Source organism: Lipotes vexillifer, unplaced genomic scaffold (genome assembly GCF_000442215.2).
Source record: "Lipotes vexillifer unplaced genomic scaffold, Lipotes_vexillifer_v1.1 scaffold815, whole genome shotgun sequence".
NCBI classification, from domain to species: Eukaryota; Metazoa; Chordata; class Mammalia; order Artiodactyla; family Lipotidae; genus Lipotes; species Lipotes vexillifer.
In genome coordinates, this window is record NW_006773723.1 from 3,020,235 (window position 1) to 3,030,672 (window position 10,438).

A 10,438-nucleotide genomic window follows, 5' to 3' on the forward strand; every position below is an offset into this window, starting at 1 on the left:
AGGCAGACTATTTCTCTCTGGAACAGCAATGTGGTTTTCCTCTCAGGTATCGTATTAGGATGCTTTTCTACCTGCCATTTGCAGTCTCTTCCCTACGGCTTCTACACAGAGATCTGAAAACTTAGGGAGAAATAGCCTCCCCCATGTGTCTTCATTTTAGGCCCTAAAAGTCAAGGGCTTAGAGTATTTTTTTCAGCAGCAAATTTCTAACTACTCCCAACATTTTGCTACACGGGCTTTTCCCAAATGTCTCAAACCTTCCATATGTTTAGTAATTCTGATGCCGAATATGTTGCTATCACATTATCACATACACGTTACATATGTTCCACGGAAACATGATTGACAGGTAGGACCCCAGCCATCTTATGACAAGTCTTGGGTCCTCATTACATTCACAAAAATCACAAGAAGGAACTTAGTAGACATTTAGGCGATTCATGTATTAGTCTGATAAGAAGAGGACAGTCTGAAAGGTAGATGGGGAAATGACAGTATGGTAAATGAGGTCACATGTGCAATGGCTACAGAGTCTGTAGGTGCAAAAATAGACCAGGGTTCTCATCTGGTGATAAGATGTGTGATCCTGTGGAAGTTTCATCTTTCATTGGTTGGTAATCTAAGACTGAAATGCTATAAACATATATGATGTGTGTGTTAAAAAAACAGGTCGAGAAAGAGCAGGAAGACGGTGTGTTGACCTAATATACTTGCATTTCCATTTGGTTTTTTTTTTTTTCCAGTTTAGATTGTTGGATTAAAACATATGTATAGCTGATTCACTTTGTTATAAAGCAGAAACTAACGCACCACTGTAAAGCAATTATACTCCAATGAAGATGTTAAAAAAAATAAAATAAGCCCTCGGGATGCACAGACTACCGCTCTTGCCTTTGGTGATTCCTAACCTTACTTGGGGATAAGGAATGATAAGTCATCATTGGTCCTCTTGGTACTTGATCAGTTAAGTGTTTTGAGATGAGGGAGGATGGGTCGACTGGAAAGAGGGAAGAGAAGACTGTACCTCCAGTTCTCAGATAACTGACAGGAGGAGGGAAAGGGATGCCCATTTATTTGACTAAGAAGATCCATTTTCATGGATCTTTTACTTAATTCACCAGGAAGATAGAAGGTAATGGAAAGGTAATCAATTTTGTAACAGGATGTATCTACACGAGAGCCTTTCCAACTAATATCAGACGTAATAATTTACCTAATATAGTACTTTATAATACATTTCGATTTACAAAGCACTTTATCGTTTCATTTGATGCTAGGGAAATACAAATGAGTGGCAGTCTTTTCTTTATCCTCTCTTCCATTGCTGTATCGTTTCTGCCCTCTTTCTGGAACCATTTTGAGCTCCAGAAGTTGCTCTAACACAAATCTTCAGTTAAACGTGTATTCTTTCTGCTTTCGATTCCAGCTTGGTTTCTCACTAAGCTAGAGGTTAGTGATTCCTGTGTCTGAAGGGACAAACGAAGAAAGGAAATTACCCTCCTCGAGAGCAGGATGACCTGGGCCCTAGAGGAGAGGCTATCCAGCAGGAGCCATTACAGTAGAGGCTGGCGGCTACTGTCAGAACTGTAGTAATGAAAGCAGGAAGGAGGGATGGGGAAGAAAGACCCCTAGCTTTCGCTCCTCTGCATTTGCTTCTTGGGAAAGAGAGCCAGACACAGCTACAGAAGCCCACCTTGCAGGTACAAAGACAAGAAAGGCAGAGGATGGATGGGGAGATTTCTGACATTGATCTTGCTTGACTTGCTTTATAGCTTCCTAAGGGCTTATTTAAAGATATATCCTCACCCTTTCATGGAACTGTAATAGATTGAGGGATGAGGGTCCAGGGTGGCATGATCTAGATAACATGAGGAAACATGGGATGATCCTCAAGAAAATCATGGAGCTGGGTTCATGGTTCCTTTACAAACTCATCTCTACCATCAGCTGGGCCCTCAGTCATGCTTGGTGATCCTTCTGAGGGTTCAAGTCATCTCCCTCAGGAACACTTTAAATCATCTCTCTTTTTATCAGGTTCTCTATCCACTGTCTCTTCTAGGATGAGGACCCTCCACCTACTTTAAACAGAGAGGGCAGCTAGCTTTCTGTCTCTTCAGAGACCTAACTCCACCATTCTCCCCCTCCCTCTTCTTTACCTGTAATCTTGCTTTCTTTTCTTATTCCTACCATCTGGCATAAAATATGGCCTTATCTTTCCTAAGAAGTAAAAGCAACATGGTTCAACTCTTCAACTCTAGTTACTGACCCTCCCCCCCCACCCCCTTCAAGGATAAGCTTCTTAAAATTATGGTCTACACTCACTACTAATTTCCTCACATCCCATTCATTCCTCAACCTACTGTGCTCTGGTTTTCACTCCTCATTCCACCAAGAGCATTTCTGATGATAACACAAATGATTTCCTTAATGGCCAAACCAATGGGCCATTGGTTTGCAGTACTTGATGTGACTGACCTCTTCCTTCTCGGATCTCTTACATCCCTTTAACTGACATTTCTTGGGTTTCTTATTTTCTCTCTAGGCCTTTCTACTGGTTTCTTCTCTGGCTTTCCCCCTCTATTCTTTTCATGTAATAAGTGCCTCCTGGGTGCTTCATCCTACACTCAAAGTTTCAAGAAATTCTTTACACATCAGTTACTGGAATCTACATTACAGGCTAGATCTTTCCCTTGAGCTTTAGACCCATCTATCCAATCAGGCACTTCATAGGCATCTCAAACCATACACATCCGAGAAAGTACTAACCTTCTCTGCAAAGAGCTCAGTCCTGTTAACTAATCCCGAGAATCACCTTATACTATTTCCTCTTTCTTCTCCCCTTTGGTTATCTAATTGTGAAAATTCCACCACCTAAACATTTTTTTTTGGTAAACATACATTTTATTTTTTTACTTTTTAAAATTATGTGTATGTTTTGGGTCTTTTTATAAATTTTATTTATTTATTTATTTATGACTGTGTTGGGTCTTCATTGCTGCCCGCGGGCTTTTCTCTAGTTGCAGCCTAAACATTTCTTTAATTGGTTTCCTACTTTCCCTTCAATTGTTACTACCAGAAGCCAGGCTCTGCTGTATTATCATGGTCACCATAATATCCCAGTCTTCTTGCCTCCAAATCTTTAGCCCTCAATCTTCCCTTCTCAATGATGGTAGAGGGAATTTTCCTCAAAAAAATCTAATTATCTAAATTCCCTGGTGAAAATTCTTCATCAGCACCCAGTCACCTTTGGGAGAAATCAGGACTCCACACTATGGGGCCATAAGGTGATTCATGACCTTGAAGCCTTACCTCATCTCTCCTTACTCCCACCAAGAGAATGCCCTTTACTTTAGCCATGCTTAATTGTTCTGATTTTCTAGTCTTGACAAGCTCTCTCACCTGTAGTTCTTTGCGCATGTAATTTATTCCCTGTGTCTGGAAAAACTTAACCTGATTTCTACTTGTTCTTTATGACTGAGGTGAGGCTCATGGCCTTTAATAAGTACCAACCATCTAAAAGAAAAATGTAAAATATCTTGCATATTTAATAATCCACCCAAATTTCTGCTTGTCTTTTAAGATTCATCTTGCAACCAAGAAGCCTCTTTGACCTCTCTCCACCCTTCAGTCTGGATTAAGTGACCCTCTCCTGCACTTACCCAGCTCCAAGAGTTTTCTCTAAGGGCACAGTGATCCCAGAGTTGGAACTGTTTGTTTACTTGCCCGAGTACTCATTATGCTGCGCACATGGACAGTTCTTTCATCTCTGTAGTCCCAGACTAGCAGAGGGCCAGATCCCCTACAAATGTTTATGGAAATGAAATGAAATCCCCCCTCATTAAACACTTCTCAGCCTTGCCAACTCACTTTACTTCACCCCCAACAAGTCTAGGGAATAGAAAAGAGTAAGAAGTTTTCTGGATTCACCAGAGTGTTGTAAAAAAAAAAAAAAAAAAAAAAAAAGCTGTGAACTTGGCTGACCTGGATTTTCATCCCAACTCCACCATCAGTTCTGCAAATCCTTTTTCCTTTCTGGAGTTCCGCTTCCTTAGGTATTAAATAAAAGGATTGGACTATGATTTTTTTTTTTTTTTTTGGTCTCCTTCAGTTCTGACGCTCTGACTTTAAAAGACCATATACGAATAAAAATGCACACTGTTATATCAGCTTGAAGTGCAAAATTCTGAATGCCCATTTGGGTGGATTATTTCTTTAGGAGAACCAAGTGGAAGAATGGGTTGGCATTCATTAAATATAAGAGTGACCACAGAGAGAGAGAGATTGCTAGTTATTTCACAGTATGTTCTTCCAGATCTGGCCATTATTTCCTAGCCTCCCTTGCAGCTGAGGGCATCTAACTGATTCTGGCCAGTAAGGAGTGATGTTTGAACTTCTGGACTGTGCTTTTAAAGGAAAGAGGAGTGACCATCCCTTTCCACTTTCCTGCTGGCTGGACTGCAGAGCTGGAAGACTCCTTCCTAACAAATTTGGGAGTTGAGTGTTGAGCACAGCAGAGGTATAGGACAGAGGGAGCCTGATTCTCTGGCACCATCAACTATACCAGTTTTGGATTTTTACATGAGAGAGAAGTAAATTTCTCATTTAAGCCATTGAATTTTGGGGTCTTTGTTCTAGCAAAAAAGTGAAAGAAAAACAAAACAACCCAACAGTATCCTTAATAACATAGATATTAAAATAAGAAAATGTTTCACTGTTTTCAAAGTATGCTGAGAAAAAGAACAAAGATGGTAATTTTGTTGAAGAAAACCTTTTAGAAATTTGCTTCAACCTTTAATAAGAAAACTTTAAGGAAATTTACTGTACTACAAAGAACAAGATCCTAAAGCTTCATATTCTGCATTCTGCTTTATCATAAAGAAGTTAATGCCCAGAGGCAGTTTGGGAAGGCATTTATTTGGCAAAGCAAATTCTAATCCTATATTCTAGTTATCTACCAATTGATCATAATGAAGACTCTAAAACAACAAAAGTTTTAATTTTCCGTTCAGTAATTCCATGTATAAAGACAGAAAACATAATGCTTCTGTAGCTTGCACAATCTAGGCTGTGAAGTCATGAACCGTTAACATCCTTCGCTGCTTTTCACAGGGTGGAAGTGATTAGGCTTAATGGCATTACCCAGAAAGTATCCTGGCGCCGTAAAATAAAAGCTCCATCATCAGACTGGGCTCCAAGGGAAACGCTCCTCCTTCCACCAGCTCAGGGGCAGGAGGAATGCTGATCCCTATGGAGTACCGTCTGTCTGTGAGTCCAGGTCAGGGGTAGGAGCTGTAGCACTGTGCATCCTAACAAGCAAAGCTGGAGGCCCCCACACGCAACACATGGCAGGGAAGAAAGCTTTTTGAGTAATCAGCTGATAAACAATCCACACTTGGGGGCTGCACTCTGCGCTAGTGCCTAAGGAAAACCGAAAATAATCTCCCACTAATTAGGGCCAAGTGCTAAAAGAAACTTCCAGAAGACACCAGAGAACTATTGTATTAACCACAGACCAACTTGCAGGGGCAAAAGTTCAAAAGCAACCTTAGAGCCCACCATACACCCTTCCCAGTGCCTCATGCCCCCAGTCTGTATCTATCCTGCACATTTTAATCTATCATTCATGATCTGAGATGCCTCCTCCTTGCTTTAGGCCCTTATTATGAGGAAGGCCTGCCTGCCTTGCTTGTTAAAGATGAGCAAGGCTGAAGCTCTCTATTCTCTTATTAACAGGGGACTTTCAGGGCTGAGGAGAGTGAAATAGAGACGGAGGAACCAGAGAGTCTGATTATAGAGGCCTTGAGAGCCTGGCAGAGAATGGATTTGATGGATTTGGCAATAGGTAGCCAAAGTAGATCTTTGAGCCAGAGAGTAACACAACAGAAGTCTTAGAGCATCAGTCTGAGAAAGGACTATAGGAAGGTAGATCAGCTAGGAGAAAGTTACCTTAACCTAGCCTGAGATAAAGACGTCCTAAATATGGCTGGTGGCTATTACAAAAGAGAGGACAAGTAGGATTCTTTTTAGGGGTATGGAAGGAACTAGAGATAAGCTTGCTCTTAAGAAATAAGATGCAGGGCAGAAATAGAGACACAGATGTAGAGAACAAACGTATGGACACCAAGGGGGAAAGTGGCAGAGGAGGGAGTGGTGGGGTGAATTGGGAGTCCGGGATTGACATGTATACACTAACATGTATAAAATGGACACCCAATAAGAACCTGCTGTATAAAAAATAAATACAATTCAAAAAACAAACAATGAAATAAGAGGATAGTTGAAGACCTAAAGTAGAGCTCATTAAGGAAACAAACACAGTGGAGAATAAAAAGGCTGACACCACAATTTGCCATCCAAATCAGGACCCTTCTCAGACTGAAAGGGGTACACTGCCAATTACTACCCCAGAACAGCAGGTGCAGACTAGGACAGTCCCTGGCAAGTGAGGATTCATGGCCATCCGAACTGAAAATAGCTTTAACCACCAACATAGAAGATAACTCTCAGCTTATCTCTTGTGCTCTAGCCCTAGGCTTCCAGAAATTCAGAACATTCCAAGGAAGCCACCATCAGAGGGCAAAAGACTTAAAAGCTTCTGTTGAAAGATGGAGGGGACTAGCTAGAGAGGTAAGGTGGAAGACAGGATGATGTCCCTGAAGTCAAATCTGTTCCCAAGTCCGTGTATTTCTCAGTCCTCTTCAATATGTCACATCCAAATTTGGGGCCTCTTTGCTTACAGGATTTCGAGGACCAAACTGCCTTAAGAAGTCTTATTTCCTTCAAGTCTAATTCCTGGATCTCCATGTCCTGTTCTCATGGATGACTAGTGAACTTGACAAATAACTGGGGTGTGTGTGGGGGGGATGGCAGGATGGGGGACAGGGATGGGGGTGGGTACAGCACGGACACTGTCTAATCAGAATGCAGCAGCTGGCAACTGGGCTATGACCAGCCTGCACATGCCTATGCTCATGGGGAAGAGGCCGGTCACTGGAGCTTCTCCCCGAGAAAGAAAAGAGAAAGCAACAGGTCTTCACCAACCGCAGGGCTGAAGAGGAAGGAGTCCGGGAAGCCTCGCAGACAGACCCAGCACCAGGGTGTTCCATACCCCGGAGCAGCTCTGGTGGCAGGAAGTCTGTGCTCTCTCCACCCACAGCCCAGGTACCTGAAGGCTGGGTGACCGGAATAGGGGAGGCCTGGGAAGGGATTTCTACCCTCCTTCTTGGTGCCTAGATCTCTTTTAACGCTCCCACAGTAGGCTGCTCATCCCATACAGCACTCAAGCACTGTGTACATCTTAATATTATGTGTGGGGCTGCTTTCTTTGCTAAACTGCAAGCTCTCAGAGGGCCTCAGCTCTACTGACCAATGCTCTGGGCACAAGTAGGCACCGGAATAATACTCACTGAAGGAATGAGACACACGCCCATGGCCACTTTCTGTGCTATCAGGGTGGAAAGACCGCTAAGTGCCAAGAACCACGCAATACCCATGCTATTGCATTTAATCCCCACAACTTGGCAGGGAAGGTTCTATTATTGTCTCCATGTCTCAGGTGAAGAAACTGAGGCTCAGAGAGCTTAAGGAACTTACCCAAGGTAACAGAGCTACTAGATATGGGAAAGCAAAAATCGAAAGCCAGGCAGTTGAACTTCAGGACTTATAAACATTATACATGAAGAAAGTACCAAATAAGTGGTTCTTGAAGAATCACAGCCACTTTGGTTCTACAGCATTGCCAGAATTTATTGTGTCACTGGCTTAGATCTCTCTTTTACCATCACTAGAAAAATCTACCCTAATTTCATGTAAAGCCCAAGATCCTTTTTTTTTGCCCTCAGGATCCCAGTATAATAAATAACTAGGTCTGCTTCCAGGAATACGAGGAGATGAGGGAAAAGGAGAGAACACGGAGTGATACTTGCCCTAGTCAGAGTCTCATTCACTGACTGACATTTGTTTATCATCAAAATGTTTGACGTGCATTTGCAGCCCTTGAAGCCTGCTTACAGAGTATCAATAAATGTTATTTGATGTCAAGTTATTTCCCACACTTAGCTTCATTCCTTTTCTATGTATTTTTAAATCTTCCTTGTAATTTGATGTAGTTATATCCAAAAAGATATTCGTTTTTGTCAGATTTTCCTTGTAGTCTCTACATTTTCTTCATGAGATGCTTAAATCTGCTATTTCCCAAGCGTCTATTATACAGCTGGCACCACACAATCATTACCAGTTTGTGCAGAAAGAAGCCTAGGCTCATTAGCTGCTCTCAGGAAGCACGTTGGTCTGCCCTGAGTGTTCTACTTTTTGTTCATGCTCAGAATCTTGCAAATGATAATCACTTATTATTATATTCAACCAAGACTTACAAAAATATTTTTTTTTAACAAAAATGCAAGAAATAGGGCTGCTTCATAGTTACTACCAACACCACCAAAACAAATTACTTAAGGGACAAAAATGAGGGTTTAGAATGATAACTTTGTATGGGCAACAAAAATAATGCTCAGTACTATTCTACCAGGTCATTCCACCAGGTTCTTAGCTAGACTTGCAGAAAGTAGTTTCTGGGGGAGTAGAGCAAAATAATCCCAAACCTCGGCAGAATTTCTGTCTTTGGTGATGAGAGAATGACATGTATCTAATGAAGGGAAGGTAAAAATCCCCCATTTTCGATGGTGAGTATGCTCTGAAACCTCTCTGGTTTTGGAGAAACTCTCCTGTGATGGACAGGGAAGGCTCCCTTCAGGGTCTCATGTTTCATCTTTTTCTTCCAACTTTCAGTCACCTTTCATTTGTACATTTGGGACTAACTTATTAGGTAGCAGCCAAAGAGAAAATGGCAACTATTACTTTCTCTGCAGAACAACAGAAAAGGTAGTGCAACTTCGTCCACAAAGATTCCAAATTCTCTAAGAAAAGGCCACCGCCCTTGGCCTCGTTTCTTCTAAGTGGCGTTTAGAGAAGTGTGCACACCTGCTCCCCTGAAGCAGGCCTGGTCACTTACCATTGATGAGGGCCACAAACTGAAATCATTATGGACGGGGCTACCTCTGAGCAGAGGAGCGAGGTCCTACATCGCACGGGCGCATCTAAATCCGTGATATGTTTATCACAGGCCTGACATCCATTAAGAGTCGGAGTAAACGCCTCCACACCTTGGCCCGCACCGTCAGTCACTAAACACATTTTCCTTACCCAGGGCTCCGAGGGCGGACCGTGTGTCCCGGAGACATAAAAGCAGTCCTCAGATGTTAACTCCTCTATTTCTCCCGGGAACACCGGGGTGGAAAATTTGGGGATTGTATTACCATCCACAGCCCTTATCCCCACCAACACCTCCACCCCCATCGTGTGTCCCCTTAAACTGAGGGAACAATTTCCTCTGTAAGTACTGTAGTCAGGGGAACTCTAAAGCAGTGCCCAGATTCTTCAGGAGAGAAACAGAAACAATTTTCTTTTCCAGGATCACACTTATAAATCCTTCTCTACACGATTCCTAGAAAGAACAACTTTGCTTCAACACCTGGCCATCATTCAGATCGATATGAAAGTTTTCCTCAACTGGCCATCATTGAGCAACTGTAGTCTATTTTAAAAGATTTAAGGGGAGGGGGAAGGGTAAGCTTGGACGAAGCCAGAGAGTGGCATAGACATATACACACTACCAAACGTAAAATAGCTAGCTAGTGGGAAGCAGCTGCATAGCACAGGGAGATCAGTTCTGTGCTTTGTGTCCACCTAGGGAGGGTGGGAGGGAGATGCAAGAGGGAGGAGATATGGGCATATATGTATAGCTGATTCACTTTGTTATACAGCAGACGCTAACACCACATTGTAAAGCAATTATACTCCAATAAAGATGTTATAAAATAATAAACTACAAGGATATATTGTACAGCACAGGGAATATAGTCAATATTTTATAATAACTTTAAATGTTGTAAAATCTCTAAAAATTTTGAATCACTATGTTGTACACTTGAAACTAACACTGTAGGGCTTCTCTGGTGGCGCAGTGGTTAAGAATCTGGCTGCCAATGCAGGGGAAACGGGTTCGAGCCCTGGTCCGGGAAGATCCCACCTGCTGCAGAGCAAGTAAGCCTGTGCACCACAACTACTGAGCCTGCGCTCTAGAGCCCGAGCTGCGCAACAAGCCACTGCAATGAGAAGCCCGCGCACTGCAGGGAAGAGTAGCCCCCGCTCGCCGCAACTAGAGAAAGCCAGCGTGCCGCAAAGAAGACCCAATACAGCCCAAATAAAATAAAATAAATTTTAAAAAAGAAACAACTAACATTGTAAATCGACTACGCCTCAACTAAATATTTTTAAAATAAGAAAAAAAAAATTTAAGACCCTGGTTTTCCTCCTCTGTAGAAAGGAATTGAACTAGAGGAGCTATTTAAGGCTCTTCCAGCCCTAAAATGCAGGAATG

The 10,438-nt window shown here is 42.3% G+C and overlaps 1 protein-coding gene across 1 annotated transcript in view; it reads right to left on the bottom strand.

Annotated features, from left to right (window-relative positions):
- Positions 1-10,438, bottom strand: part of CPA6 (carboxypeptidase A6) — a 263,494-nt gene that overhangs the window by 251,876 nt on the left and 1,180 nt on the right. The window lies entirely within an intron of this gene.